Source organism: Sciurus carolinensis, chromosome 16 (assembly GCF_902686445.1).
Source record: "Sciurus carolinensis chromosome 16, mSciCar1.2, whole genome shotgun sequence".
In the NCBI taxonomy this organism is placed as follows: Eukaryota; Metazoa; Chordata; class Mammalia; order Rodentia; family Sciuridae; genus Sciurus; species Sciurus carolinensis.
Genome location: NC_062228.1, coordinates 4,798,592 through 4,826,259, shown reverse-complemented (window position 1 = coordinate 4,826,259; position 27,668 = coordinate 4,798,592). Strand labels below are relative to the sequence as shown.

Sequence of the window (27,668 nt, the reverse complement as noted above, 5' to 3'; positions counted from 1 at the left end):
AGGCTCATTTCAAATCCAGTTTTGAATGTGTCTGGAGGTGGATGCTGGCTCTTGGCCAGAGCATCCACATGTGGCCTCCGTGGGCTGCTTGGGCTTCCTCACAGGGTGGCAGCTGGTGGTAAGAGTGGGTCTGCTGGGGGAGCCCGACAGAGCAGCTCATGTTATGACCCACGCCTGGAAGCACCGCATCACCGGGCTCTGTGTGTCTGAGGAAGCCAGAATTCTAGAGGTTGAGGAAACGAAACACAGAGCCAGGGGCTCAATGAGAAGCAAGTCGCCATCACCAGCATGAAGAACATCAGAGGGTTAATATCGCTGCAGCTGTTTGGGGAAAGTTCAATCTTCTACAGATTGCATAACATGACCTATCTTGCCAGTGCTTCGCCGTCTTCATAAATCCCTTTAACTGAGGTAGTTTAAGGACACCTGGTGTGGCAGAGCGGGGACTGAAAGGCAAGACTTGGTGTTGAGATGACCCAAAATAGGTGAGGACTTGAAACACGCGCTCCCTCTTCCCAGAACCGCCCCCCTCCCTCTCTTCCTGGAAAAACTCCTACTTTAAACTCAACTGAGAAGTGACTCCTGAGTAAGTCTCTCTCCTAAATGCTCCCTCACAGCCCCATGTTGCCCCCGTCATCCCTTGTCACACCACGCTGTAACCGCCTGGTCAATCTCTGGTCCCTGTCTGCATCGCGAGGGATAACAAGCAGGCAGCCACGCCAGTGTCCTGCCGCTCTGTCCTCAGCCAGGCACCCTGCCCAGGACAAGCAGCTGAGCAGCCATGCACTGTGGGACAACGAGCCGTCTCTTCCACCTGTGTGCAACCATGGGTCACTGATGCATCACAAATAAATTTTGAGTCCTTTGAAAAGGGTGGCCATTGTGTTAGGTACCAGGGCCCCAGGACAAATTCACTCACTCTATCTCCGGGGAAATGTGTAGTTCTAATGAGTTAGTTGCATTCATTCTCCCCACATCCTGGGCTCACTTCTGAGGGCTTTATATTCCACGTGATCATGGTGGCAATACACCCATCACTGGGAGTGATGGATTCTTTTCTAAAAACTGTGACCGTGCCTTTGGTGCTGTGCCTTCACCTCCCAACCCAGTAGCGCATTGTGCACAGTCTGCAGTGCGTGTGTGTGCTCGCGACCTAAGGTGTTTGATGACCTGTGCTATTCCATCATTGCTATGCTCTAATTTATTCAATCACTCCCATAATTGATGGACACGCAGGTGGCCTCTAGGTTTTCACTTTGATAAGCACAGCACAGATCACATCCCTTCACACAGACCCACTGCTTAGAGGATGCTATTGTAGAGATGGCTTTGCTGAATGAAGATAGGCCCATTTAAAATCTTGACAGAGACTACCAAATTGCTTTCCCAAATGTCATGCCAATTTATATAGCCAGCCAGAGCACTCAAAAGAGCTCTTGTCCCCATATCCTTACCAGCTCTGGAAATTCACCCTTATACAATATCTGCCAATCTTTGGGGCAACATAGAATACCCAACTGCTGTTTTATTTGCCTCACCTGAAGACCTGATCTTGACTGTGGGTTCTCCCAGCACAAATCAGAATTGCCCAAGATGGGGGTTTGCTAGGTTCTCTGAGATCTCCTCGGGTTTTAGTAAGTCCCAGATTGGAGTGGTTGATGGAAGAGTCAGAGCTTGTGATTTTCATTATATCCAACACTAGCAAGGAACCACTGGAAAAGCTGGAAGCTGAGGTGTGCAGGTACTGAGGTCTGTGGACTCCCTTCCTGGTCTCCCCCTGTGTCCACACTTACGTGTGTTGATCAAACCTCCATTCTTCTGACCCTGGAACCAGAAGCAGTGTTCCACCCTGGCTTCAGCATCAGTAATAGGCATAGCATCATGTTCAGTATTTGCAAGGAATGGTTTCTCTTGGAGATATTTGACTTATAGGGGTTCTTTTCCATATTTTTAGAACTGTTATTTCTGTTTAAATTACTGAGTTACCTTCAAGAAGTATTTTTATAATGTGAATCAGATTGACACCTGTGTCTTGACAGTTTATGATGGTAGAGCATGTGCTGTATACTGAGGTCTATGTTTCTGTATGTTGAACCTGAACCCCCGTGTAGTGGTATTTAGAGGTGCGGCTTTGGGGAGATAACTCAATCCTGTGGGTGGAGCCCTTGTGAGTGAGATTAGTGCCCTTACAAAGAGAGCCTCAGTGGTCTCCCTTGCCCTCCTCGAGCACACAGGACAAAGTGCAAGGATGGCCATCTGTGAGCTAGGACGCAGGCCCTCGCCACACACATAAGCTGCTGCGGCCTTCATCTGGACTCTCAGACTTCAGAACTGGGAGAAATAAATTCCTGTCCTTTGGGGTCCCGGTCTACATAATCCTGTTACAGCATCCTGAAATGGACCAAGACTGAATGCATACAGAAAAGGGTGGAAGCCACAAATCTACAGCTTGACTGATTTTCCCAGACTGAACACACAGGTGACCAGTATCCAGAAGGAGGAAGGGAGCGTGACCAGCCCCAAGACCCCGCCCCTCTGCAGAATCCACGGTGCAGCCACCATCCTGACTTCCGATAGCAAGGGTTGGTTCGCCTCCTTTGTGCTTTGTGTAAATGGAATCATTCAGAGTGTATTCTTTTGTGTCTGGCTGGCACTCCATCTTTTTAAATACTATAATAGATCAATGGCTGACATTTAGCAAACACGATGCACCAGGTACTTTCTAAGCACTTTGTGTGTATTAGATTAAACACAGTGCATTAACTGTGGATCACATTTGGGTGTTTTAAATTTTACTTTGAAGTAACTCTATAGCTCATGTAGGGATGTCAAAGCTATATAGTTCCTTTTTACACAACCAATTTATTCATTGTTTTTATAAACAACCATTAAAATTAGGACCCATAAATTACAAAGAGAGCTCTCTATCAGCTGTCCTTGTAGTTGAGGTTTGTAATTATCCTGTAATAAACATGTTATGATGTTCTGAAGATTTTGAACAGTTATGTCCCCAAATCCATCATTTTAAACTAAGTACTTAAAATTAATACTATGAAGCTTTGGCGATACCTAAATAAATCAATATCCAAGTTTGCCGGAGGTGAGAAGGGCAATGGGATTTAATGGCCCCTTTGGTCCATTTCTTTTTCAGGAAATGGTGGGTCTCCAAGAGGACATAAATCACTCCTACTCCCAATTAGATTACAGTGCAGGGTTTAAAACTTGCCTCTACCTGCAGGCTCTGATATTGGATGGGGGCTGTGTCATTTTCTCTCCAGAGCAGCCTTCTTGGTGTTCATAGCACCGTCGAGTTCTGAGTCTATTACAGAGGAGGTTGGGCTTTTAGTGACGATGGTTCCAAACAAAGGGGGCGCCATCTTTTCTTATTAGTGATCCTTGGGGAATAATCACAAAGAGAGTCTTGGGACTGGGTAATTACACGTGTGCTTCTGCTTAAGAATCCTGCTGTGAACCAAACTTACACTTAAGCTATCCTCCCTCCTGTGACAAAAGGTGTATCCAGCCACAATTTACTAGTTACCACACAGAATTTTCTCACCATGTAATTGCAGGTAAATACAAAATAATATTAATTTCTCTTTTGAAATGATGTCAGTTTATAATCCAGTAAAAAAAAATGATTATAACCACTGGAAAATATGGAGAGTTCTACCTTCTAAGGCTAAACCCACATGTCTTTTTGCATCCCTCTTTTCAACATGCTTCAGTCATTCAACCCTTGGTGCCCTGGGCCTAAGCAGAAGTCTGGCAGTTTTATAAGCAAGAGGGAAGCAAGAGATGGACTTCCAAGACTTCTTGGGTGTTAAAGGAATGAAGATGGTCTCATAAATTCCACAAGGCAGGAAGGCCTTGCACATGCCTGGTGTCTGGCAGGGAGCCTGCCCATGAGGAGATGGTGTCTGAGTTAAAAGAGGCCACCGTTGGACCCCTGGTAAATTCTGTGTTGACTTGTCAAAAAAGAAGGCCCTTTAGTGAGGAGAGTGCAGCCTCATGGCATGTGGATAGATAGGTGGATTGGCAACTGAAGGAAACTTCAAGGAGAGCATTCTCTGCCTGGGGTCAAGAGCACACGGTTTGAGTCATGTAAACGTAAGCAAATGATTTAAAGAGTTTTAGTATTTTTAGCATAAGTATGTCCTGTGCAGTATTTAAGGCACTTAAGCTAAGATTCAAACTTACTATCTTCCCATTGTTGTTTTTGCAGCTACTATGGCTGGTTGTTGTTGTTTTTGTTGTTGTTGTTGGTGGTGGTGGTGGGGTGTGTGTGTGTGTGTGTGTGTACGTGTGTGTGCGACTCAGTTCCACTGACCCCATTTATACAATGTTTGGCTTGCAGATAATTCCTAAGGAGGGAAAGGGATTATTTTTCATGAGTCATGTGTGCTTGGCTATCTCTGGTTGATCTACAAGGGAAAATCTTTAACTTTGTCCATGATCTTTCCCACTAAGATCATAGATGAGTCATTCTGAAGAATTGTCAGAATCTCCTAGACAGTTTTTATGGACTGGGGCTATCCATAGACAGAATCCAGTTGAAGTGCATAACCCCTACTGATTGGTAGATTGATGATCTGATGAATTATTAGCAATAATGCAATAGGAGCAAATGTCAGTGTCTATACTTTGGACCAAACGAAGAAATGCACGAGTAGATTCAGTGACCAGTGAGGAGCCGTGCCTACTAGTGGAAGCACAAATGAAAGCAAGGGTTAGCATTTCAAATTGGCTGTAAGGACAGTGTGATACATTACCTATTCATGTTCTTTTCTATTTTTTATTGCATGCCTTTGAGTGAAGGGAATGTATGAATCATCAGGATGATGGAACCAAGCGATTCTGTGGAAATGTATCCAGTTGTGGGGTGCAATCATTCACACTCCTCTAGTCTCGAAACATGTTGGACTAGTGAGAAAGAGATGCTTTCTAGAACATTCCCCTAGCACTGGGTGGTTCAAGAAGGTCAGAAGGACCTACTGGGGAGGTGCGAGGTCATTTCAGAAAGCTCGTTTCTGGACCAGGGGTTCTGCAGCTGGAGTGGATGTCAGAGTGCCTGAGGGTCACTAATGCAGATGCCCAGAGGACTGTGGGAACGTGGTGCCAAGAGCAGAGAGGCTGCCCCCTCAGGACCTCGGAGGCCTAGTCCCGAGCTACGACCTCAGCAGGGCACCACGCCATCAGGAAAGCGTGCCACGGGCTGGGTGGTTGGGCCTTGTCGAGCCCTCTGCTCCACTGAGGCGATGACAGCGGCTGAGCCCCCTATTCTGTTCCAAGAGCACGGCAGTGGTAACGCATTGAACTGGACCAGAAGCCTGCTCCTGCTGACAGGCCGCGCTCAGGGCACCGTTGCTTCCTGTGGTTGGTTTTTCATACCCCTGGCGCAGCCGTGGCTCTGTGCCAGCCTCCGAGTGTCAGGACCCACTCATGAAAACCCTCACAATCCTCTTCGCAGCTGCCCTTGCTTCCCTTTGCTGCTGGTCTACTTGGCCTTGGAGCTCAGATGAGGCAGCTTTCTAATTGGGTCTCTCTCTCTTTTTTTTTTTTTTTAATATGGAAGTCTTTTTTTTATATTTTTTTAGTTGTTGATGAACCTTTATTTATTTATTTATATGTGGTGCTGAGGATCGAACCCAGTGCCTCACACATGCTAGGCAAGCGCTCTGGCACTGAGTCACAACCCCAGCCCCCTGATAATGTCTTTTAATAGTCTCTCTCTCTCTCTCTCTCTCTCTCTCTCTCTCTCTCTCTCTCTCTCTCTCTCTCTCTCACACACACACACACACACACACACACACGCTAGCTAGCTGGATCATAAATTCTGTGAGGACAGGGTCAACATCACTCAATTTTTAAAGTGGTACCTAGCACAGAGAAGGTACTCAAAGTAGGTGACCACATGAATAAGCAGATACATTGTTACAAACCAGTAGCTGGAGGTAGCTGTGAATCCTTCATATGCTACCTCTGAATGCCCAAGAACTTTGTGTTTGCTATGCAGATGACCTTGAGTCCAGCCATAATATCTGCATGTCCAAAATATTTGTATGTTTTGTGGATTTCACGTTGCTTATTCATTGATCGCATCTATCAAATCTGTAAATAGCTTATTAAAGCACAATTACACAAAGGTAAAGATTTTAAAGAGACAAAAGATAATGTAGAAAAAAAATTATTGAATATGGTTATTATGTGTTCCCATGCAACCATGGAAAAACTGGAAATGTCTTAGCTTAAGTAGTTTGCAGTGTTGACTGAAAGAGAAGGAGGAAGCAAGAGGAGGAGGAGGAGGAACAGGCTGCTAATAAATGGGAAGAGAATACTTTTCTCCCCTTGGCATTTGTTTCTGGTAGAAATGTTAAGCACCTTTACAGAAAAGGCCCTGAGTTACCCAGGGAATTCCTTTTCCAGCAGCTATTTTTCCAGAGGTATAAACACATTCCTTTGCCTCGTTGCTTTGTATAACTTTCCCCAGTGAAGACATGAGGACAGCTGAGCTTCCTGGTGGTGAGCTGGGTGAGTCCAGAGGTCTCAATGAACACCGTAACTTTCAGATTAGTCCTCAAACTTCAGTGGTCTCTGCCAGCCTCAGAGAAGATAATGAAGTAATTTCAACATTGAGCTTTCCACGCTATCTATGTATGATAAGATGGTGCTGAACTTCACCATCTCATAGCCTGGCCCGAGTGCTGGATTTTGGTGTCATCTGAACCCTAGGACGCTGGTCTAGTGGGGTCACATGAGAAGCCATAAGTTTGTGTGTCTTGGCTGGGGTCCTCAAGAAGAGACTGGGATGTGAATGCATGTTGCTTGTTTAAGAGGTTCAGGGAGCCCCAGAAATGGACAATGATATGGGGGAAGGAAGGAGAGTCCGTGCAGAGAGCAGTCTCAAACTGCAATGAGCAACTGAAGTTTAATCCCAAGAGAAAACTCTGGAACCATGCAGGAAGATGTGCTTTGGTGTCTGAGGATGGAGGAACTGGCATACTGATACACTAATTCTTTGCAACTGGGGGCAAAGAACTATCTATCTTGGGAGGACTAATCTCAGGAAAAGGTGTCCATGCCAGGGCACCAGAAGGTCTTGTGCCTACAGGATGTATGATCTTGGAGCTAGATGTGACCATTAGTGTGTTAGCCCCTACGCCATGAGGTTCCAGAACTTCCTATGTGTCCCTGGACAGTCACAAAATGGGGAATGGGGCTGTGGGCCAGTACTATCTCTGTCCCAGAAGAGGGAGACCTGCTGAGGACCAGCTGGTGGAAAGCCTTCTCAGTCTTCAGGGAACAGTCTCGTAGGTCCTGGGAAAAGCCCTCAGGCACAGAGCTGCAGATCCTGCAGAGGGGACTGTCTGGAACACAGTGAGATGGGGCGGGGCTGCATTAGAGAGAAGGAGGCACAGCTTTAAGTAACTCCACGTCACAGAGACCTCCAGTCCCTGATCGGTCAGATTAGAGATCTGCCACTCGCACTCCTTTACCTGAAGCCTCATCATAGCTTCTGCCTATTTTAAACACCCCTCCACACTTGCTAAGCCCCCTCTCTTTTTTGTTTTATTAATAAAATGAAAGTGGACTTCAAGGTCATTACTTGCTGCAGGCACCATTATCTTAGTTAAGAATTCCCCACGGTTTCATTTCTTCTGGGATTTTTAAAGGGAACCTTCTATTTCTATTTATGTAAGACAATAGTACTTTTCATCTACAGTCATGATATGGGTTCCTTTTTAAATAAATATATTTAAATGAAAAGTCAGTGTGCAGAAAAAAAAACTAATGACATTACAGATATTTCTAGAGATGTGTCGTTATATACTGAACAACTGACTCTCTGGGGAACAACAGGTCCACGATTGTAGCATTTGCCTATTTCTGCAGTGTAAACACTCCTACCATGCTAGATTCCAAGATGCCAATAGGAAATCATGAAGTGTGGATTTGGGAAGAGTTGTGCACAGTTGTCACAAGCTGGAAGAAGCTGGCACCCCTCTGGGTGCCACTCAGAGGTAGCTAGTCTTTCCAAGATGAAGGCTGTTCACAAAACATTCTGGGGGTAGAATGAGGGAGAAGAGCTTGTGTTCATTGCCAAATAGTCCAAAAATTTGATAATGAGGTGAGCCCAGGAATGCCAGCTGGCAACCATTAACACACATGCAGGTCAGATCCCCAGGTTTACTCTTTCCAGGGCAGAATCAATTATTTTCAACCCAGACACATGTAAGAATTGAATGCTGCTGGCGGGTTTCCCCCATTCATGGGGTCCTTCCTGGTCTCCTCCAGAACTGAGGCTGTGAGAGGCACTTCCTCCCACTGCTTTCCACTGCTCTCCGTGGTTAGGCTCAGCTCCAGGAATCCCTGTTCCTCTGATGCTATTGCTATGGACGTTGTTGATAATATTTGTGATCCCGTGGCTTGTGTGACCACAGTTAATTCCACAGTTGGTCTGATGCCATTCCTAAAATTTAGAGATGAAGACCTCAGTATCAATCCGCATTCAATCACTTTAAATATGTTGCTTTAAGCAAATTACCCTCTTGCTGAACTCAGTTTTTACACCTGTAATATGGAGGTGATAAAATCAACAACCCCCTCACAGAGTAATCGTGTGACTGGAATGAGCTAATGACTGTCGCTGTTTGTGCCCAAGGATCGAGTCGGGTACCAACCTCAGCAGTTGTGATCATGGCTGTTATCTTGCTATTACTGTTGATCCCCGGGACTCATCTGGGTTTTGACATCCCTTTGGTGTCTCTTCCAGAGATTCTTCTTGAATTCCAGGTTTGACGCAGGTGAAGTTGGCAAAACAGGGAGCTGGATCCTTCTCACTTGCCTCACCTTAGGTGCTTCCTGCATCTTTCAAGATGTTTGTAGAAAACTAATCAGCATCTACATTTGTTTTCTAATTTTCTTTTGCTCGTATATACCATGGCCACTTGATTAGCAATCAGCGCTGTGTTGGCAGCCACAAACAGGCCCCGTTCCTCCTAATCAGGGATGTAGGAAGCGAACGCTGGTGTTTAAAGGGAACCCTTTTTTGAGCTCTCATCCCATGACTCCTAATTGTTGTATTTCTCAAACTCAACCCAGCTGCAGGCTTTATTAGGGAAACATTTATTCAGATAACAAGACTGGAGCATGAAAGAGGGGTAATTATTTTGCAAATGCATTTGAATCACTGGGTGCTAGGGCACAACTCACCCCCCAAATGGAGAAGGTGCACATTTGGTCCAGAATGCTGCTTTGTAGATGGACAAATCAACAACCATGTGACAGTTCTGGCATAGGATTCCAAACAACAAGTGAATGAAAAGACACCCTCAAAAGAAGAAGCACAAAAGTGTGGGAAGCTCCGGGAGCTGACCAGGTGAGCAGAACGCCTCAGTTCCGTTCATTCTCATCCACTCATTCATTCGTTGTCTATCAAATATTTTGAGCTCCTATTATATACTTGGCTCTCAAAGAGCTTAATGTCTTAATTAGAAGAGAGAGAATGAAAAATGCAACCACTGAATGTGAGCTGGGAGCTCTGATCCCACGAAACCTCAGTTGCCTTGACACAAACCTCCGTAGCACTGTTCAGTGATATGGGCGAACGTTTTGGAGTTTCATGGGGATGCAGTGCTCACTCTGGCTCCAAGATGATGCTCCAGCAAACCCGATTGCTTTGCACGATCAGCCTCTTTGTGTCCCACAGTCTACATGCGGAGAACTGCCTTCCCTTTTCTGCCTCCTCCCAAATTCATATAAAGCTTCATGTAGGTACCATGTTTTGTTGGAATTCTAGAAGGTCGTATCCAGAGATTGCATCAACTGCCAGTGGAATATTAAACACGACAGCATTGGCTGCCTGCACCTGGCTCCCTGGTACCCTCTCACACCTTCCGGCCCTCCCTCCTGTCTCTCTTCCCTGTGCTTTCCCACCCACTAAGCTGCCTTGGTTGTGAGAGGAGAGTCTGTCTTTGGCTCCTGCTCCTTTGCTGAGTTCCAATCTCAAGTTCTTCCATCCAGACCCATGGAGTTATTCTCCAGGGTGTGATGCTTCCTTCCATTGAAAAGAAATCCCTTGTGGTGATTTAGGGATTTCTTAGTGTATCCCGAATGTGTGTGTCTGTCACATCTGCATCGGGCCTGTCTTTGGTGGTTCCCTTTTCACTTTCTTGCTGGCATCATTTGATAGACAGGTGCTCTATATTTTAATAAAGACCAATTATTCTTTCTATCTTGATTATTGCTTCTCATGTCCTACTTAAGAAATATTTGCATGGTCATGAACACTCTCTGGTCGGTTTTCTTTTATAAAGTTTTATTTTTATTGGTGTATGATAATTAAACATAGTAGTGGATATCATTATATCTGTACACGCACACGTGTGCTTAATCACATTCCCAGTACCTTCTGAAAGCTTGATTTCTTTAACTTTCATTATTAATTTTCATCTCAAGTTAATTTTGTGTATGGTTTGAGGTAGAAATTAATATTTATTTTGTCTAGTTGCTCTAGCACCATTGATTGACAGGGCCCTCCTTCCCCCACTGCCCTGTGTAACCTCTCTGTCATAGATGATGTGACTCCAGCTATGTGATCTACACCCTTTTCTTTTCCTGTGGTCTTTGTATGTTTTGGTGCCCATGCAGGGCTACTAATTTGTATCATTTTCCCTTTTACATAGACATTTCTACACATCCTGGGTTAAGTGCTCTGGTTATAGAAATGCAGACTTTAACACATACCGGAGAACTTGAGATAAGGACAGAGGGTCGGTGATGGCTTTCCAAGTGGATGAGTCAGTGGGTGGGAAGGTTCTTTACGTGCTTGCCGCCCAGGGTGGCCCCACTCAGCAGTTCTCTCACTTTCTGGTGGATCCTCTGCTGTGTTCCATGTTGGCCATGCCCAGCGTGCACTGGCCTGGAGGAGACGCTGCCAACTAAGCAAGGAAGATGCTCAGGTCGAGGGGCAATGAGCTCCCTGGAAGGTGTGAGCTCGAGACCAAAGAGAATACCTCATTTGCCCAAGGTCACTGAGCAGGTGATTGGAAAGTCTGGATGGAACTCAGGTTTCCCGGTAGGTCCACCTTCTTCCGGGGACATGGCACTGCTCCCAGTACAAAGGCTTAAGGCCTCTGAGCTTTCAGGGGCAAATCCTGGGTTTGCATTTGGTTCTTTTACCCCAAAGTCTGTGTTGTAGGCAGCATCCTTGATTGTCCCTCTGGAAAAGTTGAATTTATTTGTATTCCTAAATAAGAACAAGCTAATTGATCCCCATTTTAATATAACTCTGCTCTAACACCATCAATATGTGTCCAAAAATGCTTATGGTGCATGACTAATTACACTTTTGAATTATATACATTTAATTACATATTTAATTTGATAGTCTAGCATTTACAATTACTCTCATTTCCCACTTACTGATCTTCCATTCTTTCCATCTAATTGTCTTTCTTATAGTCTCCTTTCGTATGCATAGGAAATAAATATAGGCATGATTTCTTCTTACCATGTTTATTTATTACATATTGATTTAGTGCCATGAGTCAGATATGCTAGTCTAAAGTTGATCACTTCTCATAACACACCCTGTATAGGGTAGACCTCCTGAAGTGTAATTTTGGCAAAATGACTGAGATGTCTGGGAAATATTTTGTCTTTTGGTGTGTAAACCTAAGTATTCAATAGTGAAAGTTTATGGGACTCAAATGGAAAAAAAACTCATGACCAAAGGTGTAATTATTAGCAAGAGACCCTGAAAATCCTTTCCAGGTGAAGCGGGTAGCTTTATCCTTCTCTGCGGGACTCTGACTGATGGCTTGGCTGTTATCAGGCCATATATATCTGATGCAGTATCTGTGGATAAAAACAGCAGCCTCTATCAAGTCGATCAAATATTTATTGAGCACTTATTATGTCCAAGACACTTTGGGGAACAAAGAAATGTAAGCTTGTCCTTACCCTTAAGAATATATCAATTGAGATTTAGTTTAGACTACAGCAATCAATTACACAAATGTCTCTAAGTTCAGGATCTGCATGCTTGGTGTAAACAAGACAATGCACTAATAATGAGCCGCGTCTCCTCTGTCAAGTGATTCAGCTTGCCCCGTCAGTCAGGGAAGCTAGGATCTTCCTGCATCTTTCCCAGTTATCAGCTCAGCTAGTTGCCCCTCCTCTGGGGAAGGAGGGTCCAGACACCATGTCCTCTCCTATGTTTCAAGTCCTGTTTCCACTGCTGTGAAGGCTCTTAAATAGCTGGTTACCAACCCAGACCCCTGGAGATTAAGTATTTAATTTCTCTTGATCTCCAGCCTTAGGAAATAAGCCAATTCATTACTTAGCCATTATTTAATTCATTACTGTCATTAAAGATCAGGAGAATGTCCTACCAGGACTGAGAGTACATGACAACCCTCACCTCTCCATGAAGCACAATGACCAGACTGCGGAGGGCCCTGATGTGGGGTCCCACTTCTGGGATTTGGTTTTACCACATTGTCCAGTCCTGGCCTTCTGCCGACTGATGTGCAGCAGCATGGCCTGACCTGTGGGAAGGGGTCTCTGGGCCACCTGTCCACAGTGCTTTGACAGACTCCTCCAGGGACAGAACAGACTCCTCTGGGAACAGAACAGAGTATTGGAGAGAAGGTATAATCCAGAGGAGAGAGAGGGGGCTGTGTCTCTAGGCTGGGATGGGCATGAAGACGCTTCCCAGGCCCCTGGACAATGTCTGGAGATATTGTTTGTTGTCATAGTGGGGATGGGGTGGGAGGGGCGCCTGGTTAGCATCCTGGGGGTATAGGTCGGGCGTTGCCAACACCTAGCTGTGCACTGGACAACCTCTCACAACAGAATTCTCTGACCCTGAAATGCTCAAATGCCCGAATTAAGAACTCACTATTGTTGCTTTTATAGCTATAATATTTGTCCACAGGTCTCTGCAGATTTATTTGATTCTAGTGGATTAGTAAGAGATAGCTGGGTAGATTTCTCACCCACCACATCACTACTGATCTATTTCCTACTTCATTTCACAAAGTATTAGGTAATGTAGTTTATACACCACATTCAATAGAGTAGGCAAAAGAAATTCTAAAAATGCACCAGGGCAAATATAAATTGAAATAAGTATTAGCAACTATAGAAAATATGTTACCTAACAAGCTGACTGTCATGGTTTATAAAATTGATGTCATTTTCTGTGAGTTTCCCAGTGGCCAGGACAAAAATGAGAATAGTAGTTACACTGTTTTTGTTACCCAAGAGGAGAAAATGTACTAAATAAACTTTTAATAGTGCAAAGACATTTCTCACTTTAAACTTCATATAGAACAGGGCTTGACAGATTTTTGTGAAGGAAAAAGTAGGAAGTATTCTCAGCTTTGTGGGTTATAACCCTTACTGTTGTTATCGCTTAGCTATGTCAACCCCAAAATAGCCCTAGATAGCATGTGAAGAAATGAACAGTACTGTATTCTAATAAAACTTTATTTGCATAAGCACGCTGTGGGCCAGATTTGACCTTCAGTTCATATCTTCAGCAATGCCCTGGATGGAGTGAGAAACAGGTTATAACCTGATCTTTCTAGACCACTGGGTGAGACTATGCCAAAGAAGACTTTAGCACCATGGTGGTTTCCGTGAAGACAAAGGAACAGCGGCCGCGATGGCCAGAGGCCTCTCCAGGATGGCCCTGTGGTGGAGATCAAGTGTGTGTGTGGCTACGTTTCTGTTGAGTTATACTTTGGGTGGACCCTCCTTGTGAGCCGTGGAGAAGCCCAGTGTGATCATCTCCCTCCTTGCCTGCTCTGACTCACTGGCAAGGGAAGGAAACTTGGCTTTGCTCCTTTCTGTCTTGCTCGGTGCTTAGAAGTCTTTGGGGTGAGGCAAAATATTTCCCTCAAAACATTTCCTAAGGATGGGGCAGGTGGAGGGCGTGGTGTCAGGAAGTCATGACCAAAAGCTGCCTCCAGACTGTGCCTCCAAGCCTTTTCCCAGGGTGTCCTCAACCTGGCTCTGTGGCTCTGGGAAGTTGTCCGTGGCCCCTACAAGGAGGAAAGTGTCCTCTGCCTTTAGCCTCCCATGCTTTGCCCTTGGAACTCTCCCTGGTGTCTTTCCAGTCTCTTTACATGATGTACCTTTTTCCCCCAGTCGGCAGAGTTGCTTGAAGGAAGAGTATGTGTCCTTCTGGTGGCATGTCCTTCCGAATGGCTATTACAACATCTAGCACAAACAAGACACCGATTATTTGTTGATCCAGATATCAAATAAATGGGTGGAGGAAGGGATAAGTGGATGAATGGAGAGAGGGAGGAAGAAAGGGGTGGATGAATGGACGTGGGGGAGGGATGGGCGATGGTTAGAGGGATGGAATGAAAGAAGGAAGGATGAGCAGCTCCTCACACATTGAAGCTCAAATATAGCAATGCTGCTTGCAAAGTATGTTACTGGTAGGCATTCTGACCAGAATCGTTCTCCTTCCTTGTAAAGTTAAGCTTAACCGTGATTCAGTAACAACAAAATCTCAAGTCAGTGTACCTGATTTATGCTTCAGTAGCATTTGCCTAGAAATTCACTGAAAGTCAAAATGATTTATGTATACGCTGCTAGAATGAAGTTGAAAATGTTTTAAACAGAATCTACATTTCACTGTGTGTGTACATGTGTGTACATATATATGTGTATATATGTATATAAACAAAAGATGCTCTAATATGTGTGATTGAATTGTTGTTAATAATGCCAATCTTTATGAGTATAGTTATTAAAATGTATAATGCTGTTCTAAAAAGCAAGGCTGTCTCCTTATTCCTATCTCTGATCACTATCACTGCAGTTAGTGGATACCAAAAACCCCCGGTTTATTTGAATTTTAGGTTTAAGTTTGTAGGATCTCTCTCTTCTCAACACATGTTGGTGGTCCTTCCTCCCACCTGTTTGGTATCAGTCTGCTGGTTTTATTGCTCAACTCTCTCTTCCTGACGTCCACAGTCAGACTACCTTCTACTCCTTAACTCTACTAGTGCACAAGGAACAAGACCCCTGATGTGGGAAGGGACAGCCAAAGGATACATGGCTTCCGGAATAGTAAAAGCAAATGATTGTAGGTGCTGAGGGGATATTTTTGGATAATCCTGGGAAAATGAAAATTTTAGATCATGGAATCAGATGTTACCCGTGCTTGTGTCTTGAACTAAAATAATTACCTTATGCTCTCTCAGTTTTCCATTTTGTCATCACAGGTAATCCGGACACCTCTGCCTCAATTAATACGAATGGTACAAAACTAGGAACATTTTTTTACAAAGATCCATTGTGAAAACTTCCCTTTCAAGAAGTTTCAAGGAGAAAACTTATAAAATTAAATTTTCTTTGACTATAAAGTATCAGAACCCATAACTAGACAGTATCTCTGTGTTAATAAAACACCAAACTTGCCAGTTTGAGAGTAGAGGTAGGAATCCCAATGTAGGGAAGTTATTTTGGTGCCACTTTCCCAGATTTAGAGTTTGGCTTCCCTGTTTCCAATGAGAATCAATTCCTCAGATGGAATTTATGATGAACTGCTAAAAATGGTATTTAAAATGGAAACCCTGACAAGTATGGATGTCACGTGGCAGTAATGAATTCACGCTGGGACTGACTGGAAGTGTGTGACATTTTAAGTGTCTCATCGCTCTGAATTCATTTGGCATTTATTGTAATAGAAATGACCATATTGAATTCATTTGGCATTCATATGGACTTCACATGTATTTATGGGGATGTAACATGGTAATTTAACATTTACTGTACTAAGCATTATTTAATGGACATTGAAAGACATCGTCATGTAATAATGCTCAATAGAATCGGTAACTCTTACATTAGTCCTCTGTCAAAACGAAGAAGTGAAAAACCACTTTGGTTCCCCAAGCACATGAGCAAATTATTTGGATAAGCCAAAATTATGTACTTATCCCACCAAATCTGCTTTCTAAATTTTTGAGCCAGGAGGCTGACTCTAAGATCAAGAGAGTAAAGCAGATGTTAGTTAGACTTCTTTGTATTCTGAAATTGTCTGCACATACATTAATCTCAGTCTAAAAGTATTAAGGACAATTTTCTTGGAACATCAGCAACTTTAGCACAAGGCACGCCTTTCATAGATTTATCTTCTTTCCCCTTTGGAGTTCAGTGTGCCCCTTAACATTGTTCCTAAAATGAATTTCTGTTTTATCCTTGCAGAAGAACTATTTTCAGAACAAACAAATCATTATTTGGGAACAATCAAAAGATCAAAGGCACGAGGATCTTTTTGGAAAATTGAAAGGAGAGTTGTGTACGGACCACGATGGCCATCTTTTGTTTTCCTCCTAGGAAGAGTTATTTAGGGACACAGCATAAGACAGATTTTGCTGTTAGTCGCTTTCAAAGACATTGCTTTGAACGCTGTGACCTTCTTTTAATTTTCGCTGTTGCCTTCTGTACACCACTCAAAAGCAGAACCTTTATCAAGAATTTACAAAAAGGTACCAAGTAACTAGTCCCCATGGCATGAATTAAATCAGTGCTCAACTATGATGGTAGAATACTGGTTATTTTATCATAAATTTACTGAAATATTTTTTTAAGGACTAGAAAGAGAGACAAAATATTTATTTATTTTTCTTAATTTTTTTCATTTTCTCTAATTTGTATATTTATTATTATTATTATTATTATTATTATTATTATTATTATTATTTTGATGGTATTGGGGAATTGAACCCTGGGCCCTGTGCATGCTAGGTAAGCACTCTACCAACTGAGCTATATCCCCAGCCCCCTGATATATTTATTATTTTGATGACCTGTATCTTATCTACATTTTTAATGAATTCAATTAACAGTGCTTTCAAAATCACTATCCAGGATTCCGTTACCTTGAACATCTTTGGACTGTACATTGTGGGTTCATTTTCAAATCTTGATCAAATTATCCTGAGCAAACTTCCCTGTGACTCTGAGATTTTTATTTATTTATTCATTTCTTTTTTGCAGTGCTGGGGATTGAACCCTGGGCCTTAGTGCTTGTAAGGCAAGCACTGTACCAGCTGAACTATATCCCCAACCCAGTCTGAGATTTTGAGAGGGGGGGAATGTATTGTTGCCTGTGGCCAGCATAGCAAAGCACCACCAACCGGGTAGTTTAAAATAGCAAATCTCAGCTTCACAGGCCAGAAGTCCCAAGTCAAGGTGGTGGCAGAGCCCTGGTTAGGAGACTTCCTGCTTCTTCCAGCCTCTGGCAACCCCTGTGCCCCATGTGTCCCAGAACTTATAGCAGAATCACTTCAGTCAGGGCCTCTGTCTTCACCTGACATCCTGCCTGGTGTCACTACTTTGGACATTTCCTTTTCTTATAAGGAAACAAATCATATGGAAGTAGGACCCACCCTTAACACCACACCTTAACTTGAATATGTCCAATTGCCAAATAAGGTTGCATTCACAGAGCCAGAGTGGGTAGGGCAGGGACAGGCATCTTCCAGTGGGACCCAATTCAACACATAACCAAAAATATCATGATGAATTGTAATAGGGTTAATACTTCAATGCATTCATTTATTATTTAATATATTTTAATTTTTTAAATTTGTTCTAGTTAGGTGTACATGACAGTAGAATGCATTTATACATTTTGATAAATCATACACAACTGGGGTAAACTTTCTCATTTTTCTGACTGTACATATTGCAGGATCACATCAGTCATATAGTCATATAATCTAAAGTATCTAATCTAAAGTATCTAATCTAAAGTAACTCCATTTTTCCCTAGTGCCCACCCTTATTGTGAATTACCATCTACATTTCAGAGAAAACATTCAGCCTTTGGTTTTTTTGAATTTGGCTTATTTCACTTAGCATGATATTCTCCAACTCCATCCATTTATCAGCATATGTAATAATTTTATTCTTCTTTAAAGTTGAGTAATATTCGTGCGCATGTGTGTATGTGTGCATACCACATTTTCTTTATCCATTCATACATATACATGAGGTAAGAATATCTGTCTCACTCTACTTCCTACCCCCATACCGCTTCCCCTCCCTTCATTCCCCTCTACTAAATCTAAAATAACTATTCTTCCCCAGGTCCCTTGGCCCTTATGGTGAATTAACATCCTCATATCAGAGAAAACATTTGACCTTTGATTTTTTGGGGTTTGGCTTAGTTCATTTAGCATGATATTCTCCAACTCCATCCATTTACCAGGAAATGCCATTATTTCATTCTTCTTTAAAACTGAGTAGTATTCCATTGTATATACCACATTTTCTTTATCCATTCATCTGTTGAAGGGCACCTAGGTCGGTTCCATGGTTTAGCTATTGTGAGTTGAATTGCTGTAAACGTTGATGTGGCTGCATCACTGTACTGTGCTAATTTTAAGTCCTTTTGGTATGAACTGAGGAGTGGGCTAGTTGTGTCAAATGGTGGTACCATTCCAAGTTTTCTGAGGAATTATTTTTAAGATTGTCCTCTGTGATAGGCACTAAGATGAAAACCAAATTATTTGCCCTTAAAAACTTCTTTGTTTTCTTCCCTTTGTGCTAGCAGCAGTGAGAGAAATCAAATTTTCTTTACAGTCACTTCCTTTCTCATCCTTCACTTGTCTAACAAAGATTGTTACACAGTTTTCTCCTCTTTAGTCTAAATGCATCCCTTGGTCTCTGTGATGTGACATTTTGTGTTACTTATAAGTTGTTTTGCTTTCCAAACCCAAATGCTTCTTTGTTTGATAGGAGCCATGATTCTTATAAGAAAAAAATTGAAATTTCATTTGAAATCCAAATTTGTGTTCACTGCGGTTTACTTGTGCTATCAGTTAATTTTCTCTTGGAAGCAACCATAGGGATCCGCTCTGACTAATGTTAAGCTTCTAAGGAAAAAGAAAACTATTACTGTTATGGGTATTAGTTTGTTGTAACAGAATACCACCAACCCAATGGCTTAAATAAGACCAGCTTACTGTAAATCACATCTAGAGGCTGGGAGTCCAAGACCAAGGCACAGGCAGGGTTGGCTCCTTCCTAGGAGTGTGAGAATCTGTTCATGCCCCGCTGTTCCGGTGGCTTGCTGGAGCTGAGGCTCCTTGGCTGTGGACACCTCACCCATCTCCGCCTTCCCTTCTTGCGATGCCCTCAGTGTACCTCTGTCTCTGTGTCCACATTCCCTTTTGTAAAGATGCCAGTCCTATTAGATTAGGGGCCACCCTAATGACCTTATTTTAACTTGGTTACCTCTGTAACAGTCCTATCTCCCAGTAGAGCAATGGACAGTTAGGAATCCGAAATATCTTTTTGGGGAGTAGGGGAAGAAGATATTTCAACCCATGATGGTGAAGTAATGGCATGGCATGGAATCTCATTCACGAAGGGAAGGAAACCAAAGCGTGCCTTAGTGTAGACTTTGCGAACCTTCTGGAACTCTCCCACTCAGATCTTGCCTATCACCATGTCTCTGTGTCTTGAATTTCAAGTCTCTGAGGGGAATTTTGTTGGTCCATTTTGGTTCAGGTACCTTCCGTCCCTTGGATCATCTATCTGTGGTCAGGAGGTGAGGACCCAGGATGGAATGGCCCGGGGGCGTATGTGTGTGTACACTTACGCACACACACACACACACACACACTGGGAATCACGTCCTGTGCAACGTGGGCAGAATCCTGTGAGACTGTGCAGGCAGAAGGGTGTCTCTCCCCTCACCCATCAGGTCCCTATCACGGGAGAGTAGACTGCCGACATCAGTCTGCCCAAGCTGTGCTGAGGGCACGGTGACTAGCAGTGGGTGCCAACACTCCGCCCTTGGCATCGTTGAGACTGAAGTAGGAAGGGCCTTCCCTTTTCTCCAGGGGCCAGGCTGCAGCTCCCTGTGGGCGTGTTGCCAAGCTGACGGGCATCGTCACAAAGGACCTCATTCGGACCCTCCGACTGGACAACTGCCCAAGCTCAGGCCCCGGCAGCTGTTCCTGTTTTGTATGGCCAAACAAGAGGTCCTCTAGCGTGAGCGAGACGGTCACAGGTTTGGCTGAAGGGGCAGGAGCCCAGGCTTGCTCTGGGGTCTGTGACCACCTCACCCGCAGGGCGTTTGGTGAGTGCTCAAGAACACAGGGGACAGGGATCCTCGCATGCCTGGGGGACCTGGCAGGCTCAGTGGGTATTTCTAAGTTGTTTCCTTCCAAGAAGCCATAGGGGTGCCACCAAGGGACAAGGCCAATGGCCGCTGCATCTACCTGTCTGTCATTTTTCCATAATGCAAGTTTTATAAGATCCCTTCCCAACAGGGTCACCACCTCAGCACGTGTCACTTTGTATATGCTTCACTGGAACAATGCATTGGGCCGGGGTGGAATTAAATGTACAATTACATTTGGAGATCAAAATTTCAAAAACATTTTTGACAATGATAAATGCAAAGACGTTTTTCCTTGCTCACACAGCCCCTCCAGTTGCTTGGTATTTTCTTTGAAGCATCAGCCCCTTGTAAACAGGGAGCCTGGAGGCTGCCTGTGAGGGACGTGGGCCTGGATTCCAGTACCATTTGTACCAAGTGAGCTTGGGCCATCCCCTCCCTCTGGCCAGCCTCGGCTTTCTCCTCGGTGAAGGGCTAGTTTTAAATCCCTGCCTTCGTGGTACCCTGGTGTTCAGTGAGGTCACACTTGGAAAGCCTGGAGCCTTGTCCCTGGAACACAGTACACTCTCAGAGTGCTGCTGGTATACACGCAGGAAGCCATCCCAGCTCCAGTGTATTCCAGGTCCCAGCCATGTGGGAAGTGTGCTTGTCCTTATTAGCAAGGCAGGGAAGGAAGCGGGTTTTTCTGCAGACCCCAGAATAGCAGTTACTGTCTATCAATTATTTATTATGTGCTTGGCAGTGTGCTAGGTATTTTCTGTGGCTCCTATTATTTAATTTTTGTGCTAACTCTGCAAACTTTATGTCGTCTATCCATCTTATATATCAGAAATCCTCGTGGGCCAGATAGAGCCCATAGGACCCTGCAGATCTGTTGTCCCTCAGCCTCTGCCTTCCCTGTGCACAGGATGCCAACCTAAGTGGACCATGCCAACCTGGGTCTCTTGCCCTCTTATCTCAGGTTAGGTGCTCTATGTGTGTAAGTCAGGGACCTGACAGAGATAGAAGGCACCATTAAGCCAGCTGATAATGTGAAGAGCGGATCACAAAACCACTGTGGACCAAGGTGCAGGCAGGGTGCAGGGAGATTACAGGGACGTTCAGCGTCCTGGGCCCGGAGGTGGTGGACATCACTACTGCTGCTGGCCCATGTGGCTAGCATGACACAACCAGGGTCAGCGAGAGCTGTGTGAAGAGGTAGTGGTCGCCCGTCTGGCTGCTCCTGTCCCTGACCTCCAGCTGGTGCACCTCATTTACTGAACCCAGCTGGAAGCCAGAAGATGAGGCTGCAGGTACCGTGCCCAAGGACAGAGTGGGGCCGAGAAGGGAGTGAATTTAGGGGACCCAACAAATGCATGGGCACACGTGCCCGCCAGTGCCGTTGGCTTTGGTGAAGGGGTGCTGAATGTCCCTTCGGTGCTCATTCCTTTTTCCCTTTCTTCTATTACTTTTCTGTCATAGACTATGATCTCTAAATATTGTAGGGGGAAACCTGAACTGGCTCAGCATCTTAGTGAAATCCAGTCATTCTTAGATTTGAGGCTGTTTCATTGTAAAAAGGTCAAGATAAAAAAATATATATTACTAAATATCCATTTATCCTTCATTTTCTCATAATGTAAGGAAAGGTTATTGCCCAATAAGATAATAAAATTTTATTGCTCCAATTTTTATAACCCAAACAAGAATATTTCTTAATGAATTTTGGTTTATTAGATCATCCGTTGCCAACATGGTGTTCCTGGGTCTTAGGAGACCATGCCCCAGCAATGGAGATCTGTAAGCCATTTAGAATGTTTCAGAAAAATCTAATAATAATACTTCTGTGAGGGATAAACCTTCAGAGACAAACAAAAACATCAAGATTCTTTGCTTTTGACTGGAATGATATTAACTCCGTGTGGTGACCTTAGTAATTTTATTCTGATCAGAAGCTCGGATTGGCAGTTATAAGTGTCTTTGATTAATAAAACATGAGAGAGCAAATGAATTATTACTTAATCTGTGCAGTTTGCTAGATAAAGTCTTTGAAAACCCAGAGTCAATTGGAGGAAAGTAATTAACTGGATGCTCAGCGGTGGGACAGTAAGCACAATGCTGCGGTGGCCAAGCCTGGCTGCCAGAGGGGCCAAGCTCTTATGAAAAATTCAGCCCATTACTTGTTTTCAGTAATAACAACAGTAACAATAATAGTACTGCAGCCAACCGCCATTGCGTGGAGGTGTGGTACTGAGATGCTCTCGTGCGAAATCTTATGTCACGTTCCCATAGCCCCAGGAGGGCCGGATTCCCTTGCCCCAGTCAGTCTCTCTTGAAGCAGCCTTGACTTGAAGGGTTTGTGCGCAGAGCTGTGTGGCCGGTGATGCCAGGGGTCCCTGGTGGGCATGGGGCGTTCCGCACGAGAAGGGAGGGAAGCCAAGGCAGAGGCTCTGGCCGCAGCCTGCTGCCTGGGACAGCTGAGCCCCCATCCCCTTGCATGACCAGGGCAGCATGGAGCAGGCCTCTGAACCGCAAGACCTCCTCCATGCGGAAGGTGGGTGTCTGTCCCCCTGGTCCCCCGTGTCATGGCTTGGGAGGTGTCTCCTGGGCTGTCACCACCCCAGAGCTTCTGATTTGTTCTGCATATGAGGGGCGACGTTTGGGCAGGGTCTGTGGCCAGGGAGTGTCCTCAGGCGGCAAGTCACAGGGAGCAGGGAGAAGGCTCTGACCTTGTGGGAAGATAAGGCAAGCGACAAGGACATCTGCTGCTCCGCTGTCCCACAGGTGAGGAAGCCACGCCGTCCTGGCCAAATGATTCACGGGAAGTCCCAGAACACTGGTGATACGCGCTTTGGGGAGTTTTACCATCGCCTGTGGCCGAGGGCTGCCCTCGCTCAGCAACCCGAAGAGCACGTTCTCATTTTTCCAGTCATTTTTTTTTTAATTTTTATTTTTGCAGACTGCATTTTGATTCATGGTACACAAATGGGGTACAACTTTTCATTTCTATGGTTGTGCACAATGTAGATTCACACCATTCATATAATCATACATGCACATAGGGTAATAATGTCTGTCTCAGTTCACTATCTTTCTTTCCCCTCTCGTCCCATTTTCCTCTACACCAGCCAAAGTACCTCCATTCTTCTCCTGCCCCTGCCCGCCACCCCATCTCCAATTAAGTATCATCATCCACTTATCAGAGAAAACATTATGCCTTTGGTTTGGGGGGCTTGGTTTATTTCACTTTAGTATGATATTCTCCAACTTCATCCATTTACCAGCAAATGCCATAATTTTATTCTTTTTTATGGCTGAGTAATATTCCATTGTGTGTGTGTGTGTGTGTGTGTGTGTGTGTGTGTATATACACACCCAGTTCCTTTATCCATTCGTCAATTGAAGGGCATCTAGGTTGGTTCCACAATCTAGCTATTGTGAATTGAGCAGCTATGAACATTGGCTGCATCACTGTCGTATGCTAATTTTAAGTGCTTTGGGTATAAACCGAGGAGTGGCACAGTTGGACCAAATGGTGGTTCCATTCCAAGTTTTCTGAGGAATCTCCATACTGCTTTCCAGAGTGGCTGCACCAATTTGCAATTCCACCAGCAATGTATGAGTGTGCCTTTTTCTCCACGTCTAAGTCAACACTTATTATTGCTTGTGTTCTTGATAATCGCCATTCTAATTGGAGTTAGATAAAATCTTAGGGGGCTTTAATTTGCATTTCTCTAATTACTAGAGATGATGAGCACTTTTTCATATATTTGTTGATCACCTATATATCTTCTGTGAAGTGTCTGCTCAGTTCCTTAACCCATTTATTCATTAGGTTCTTTGTATTTTTGGTGTAAGGTTTTTTAACTTCTTTAAAAATTTTGGAGATTAGTGCCCTCTCTGAAGTGCATGTGGCAAAGATTTTCTCCCACTCTGTAGGCTCTCTTTTCACATTATTCTTTCCTTTTTGCTGAGAAAGAGCTTTTTAGTTTGAATCCATCCCTTTTACCGATTCTTGCTTTTATTTCTTGTGCTCTGGGGGTCTTGTTAAGGAAATCTGGTCCTAAACCTACATGATGAAGATTTGGGCCTACTTTTTCTTCTGTTTTGTGAAGTTTCTAGACCTAATAAATGAATTGAGCAAAATAGCAGGACACAAAATCAACACTCATAAATCTAAAGAATTTCTATTCATAAGCGATGAATCATCTGAAAGAGAAATTAGGAAAACAACTTCGTTCACAATAGCCTCAAAACAAAATAAAATACTTGGGAATCAATCTAACCAAAGAGGTGAAAGACATCTACAATGAAAACTACAGAACACTAAAGAAAGAAATTGAAGAAGACCTTAGAAGATGGAAAGATCTCCCGTGTTCTTGGATAGGCAGAATTAATATTATCAAAATGGCCATATTACTAACAGTGTGATAGATTTAACGCAATTCCAATTAAAATCTCAATGACATTCCTCATAGAAATAGAGAAAGCAATCATGAAATTCATCTGGAAGAACAAAGACCCAGAATAGCCAAGGCAATCCTGGGTAGGAAGAGTGAAGCAGGAGGTATCACAATACCAACCTTAAACTCTACTACAGAGCAATAGTAACAAAAATGGCCTGGTATTGGTACCAAAATAGACAGGCAGACCAAGGTACAGAATAGAAGACACAGAGACAAACCCACATAAGTACAGTTACCTCATACTAGACAAAGGAGCCAAAAACATACAATGGAGAAAAGATAGCTTCTTCAACAAATGGTGCTGGCCAAACTGGAAATCCATATGCAGTAAAATGAAATTAAACCCCTACCTCTCACCCTGTGCAAAACTCAACTCAAAATGGATCAAGGATCTAGGAATTAGACCTGAGACCTTTCCAGTCATTTTTTTGCATGAGCTTTATTGAGATGCAATTCACATAGCTTACCATTTGCTCATTTAGAGCAATGTGTGCTGAGTGTGGTTGGCAGCACACAGAGTTGCACAGCCATTACTGCGATGGATTTCAGAATATTTTCATCACCCTAAAGAAACCCTATGCATTAGTAGTGATCCCCATTTTCCCCAGCTCATCCCTAACCCCTGCAACTAAAACAAGAACCAAACAAAGGTCTTTTAGTCTCCCTACATTTGCCTTTTGTAGACATTTCATATCAACAGAATCAGACAACAAGTGATATTTTGGGTCTGCCTTCTTCTGTCACTTAGTATAATGTTTTAAAGGGTCATATCTGGTGCAACCTTATTCCTTTTTATTGCCAAATAACATTCCATGGATATAACATATTTGTTTCTCCATTCATTAGTTGATGGACATTTAAGTTGTTGACATTTCCTGGTCATTATGAATAACATTGATACAAAATTTGTCCGGGAGCCTTTGTGCTGACATCTGCTTTCACTTCTCTTTGGTGTCTACCTGGGAGCAGAATTGCTAGGTTACATGGTAGCTCTATTTTCAAGCTTTGGAGGTACTGCCAGGTTTCTTTCTAAAGCAGTCTGGGAGTTTATTGATGGCTTTAATCTGCTGCTGTTCAATTAAGCAAGCTGCCTGCCTCACACTGTTTGGCAAAGGAGAAAAATCACTAGCGTGCACTTGGAAACATGGATTTCTAAGGTTCTGAAAGCATTCAGGAAGGTCGCCATCAGGGCCTTACCAGGGTCGACTCAAGTTGATCCTGGCTCTCGGCGCCTGTACGTCGTCTTGCATTTACTTATAAATGATTGATAGCTGAGCTTCATCGTTACCCATTTACTTTATGATTACATGCTCTCTGCCTAACCCTACTGGGTGTAGTGATGCATGGTTTCATCTAAGAGTATTTTTGGCCTGTGGTTTCTAAATAGCTAGAATTTAAAGCGTAGACAGGTGGCAGTTTATTAAACATGCATTCGTTTTTGTTTTTGTTCTGTGCCTACTGTGAATCAGACACGGTGTTGGGGGCTGTGGATACAGGGGAGGACCAAAACAGCTATGAGCAGTTGGAGAAAAGAAACCTGGACAGGAGTTGCTCCAGAAGCTGCACTGTTGGGTTGTTGCAGGATCCTCTTCAGAGCAAGCGCTGCTGCAGCCTGTAATTCACTCTGAAGCTAAGGGGAGCCCCGCTCAAAACAGCAGTGTGGACAAGGCCACTGTTGTCCGGCTAACGGTGAGCCCACAAGAAGGACATGGAAAAACCTCTCCCCGTGAGGAGCTCGCGGTGTAAATAGATGGCATGCCTTGGGGTACGGCTCCCGCCAGCTTAATCAAAAAAACCCTGCGGCTGCCGCTGAGGATGCTAGAGATGGATGGGATTCTGTCCTGCTCCTCCCAAATTCTGAGTATGATTTCATATGGGAAAAGAAGACTCATGATGCTTCCCGTGGCTGCAGGAACACTAAAGCAGGCTCTGCAAGGAAGTAAGCGGGAGTCAATGCCGTCAGTGTCATTTAGCAATGATTTATGATTTTTAAATTCTGCCAACTGGACATAGTTGTGATATCCCACCTGCACCTCAGACTTCACAAGTGCAAAGATGAAGTCACTCTCTTCCCACCAACACCCGCCCTGGTGACAGGCCTGGGTCTCTTCTCCCCAGTGCATGTGTCCTGTTTCAGCGAATCAGGGGTGCTCCTCACTGCGCCGTTGCCAAGACACAGGCTCGGTCCTTCCTCCAGCTTCCCCTCCACCCGTCAGGCCTCCAGTCCAGTGACCAAGCCTTCTACTTCTCTCCAAGACACGTGTGCTGCTCTCTGTTCCTGGCGTCACCTACACCCCAGCGTCATCTTTGAACAGCACACTCTTCTCCCCAGATCTAGAGTCTTCACTCTGCAATCTTGACCCAAAGGGCTGCAGGTTCCCTCACATGGGAGACTTCTGCCTCAGATCTGATTCGAAAAGCACATTTTAAACACCGAGCGGACAGTGGATTTCCATTCTCTCCTCGTGTGAGTGAGGACACAGATTCAGACGCCACAGAAAAGATCCCCAATGGCCGCAGCTTCGATGAGATGGATGTGTATTTCTCTTCTAAGCGATGGTCCAGGCAAAGCAGTGCTGGCTGCTGTGGTCCCTCTATGTCACTTAGCATCTGTGTGGAGACAGGAGAGAGCAGATCCATCTGGGCACCACAGGTTGCTGCTTCTGCTCTGGTGGTCCTAGAGGACTCACCCCCACGGGTGGGCAGCAAGCAGTGGCGTGGTGCTTCCCCGGAAACAAATAATTGGGAAGCTGCATCCGCGTCCACGGCTTCTGCTCATGTCTCCTACGGGCAAGCCAGCACATGACCATGTCTTCCTGCTAGGAGAATTAGGGAACGTTTATCTTTCGTTGGGGGGCAAATAGCAATTTCTAGTAGGTATTTTATGTAAATGGATCTGGAGAAATTAGCGAGTTTTCCTTCCAGTCATGTGCAATCTTGGCAGAGTCAAGAGCACTGGAGTCACATCGTTTTTGCCAACTGAACCAATTTCCAGACCAACAGTGTCAGATGTTGGAACTTCCGGCTCTGTGAGAGTCACCAGGAGGTGGGCAGTTGCA

At 44.2% G+C, this 27,668-nt stretch overlaps 1 protein-coding gene across 1 annotated transcript in view; it reads left to right on the top strand.

Annotated features, from left to right (window-relative positions):
- Cdh13 (cadherin 13) overlaps positions 1-27,668 on the top strand; it is an 899,199-nt gene that overhangs the window by 257,681 nt on the left and 613,850 nt on the right. The gene's annotated exons all lie outside the window — the stretch shown is intronic.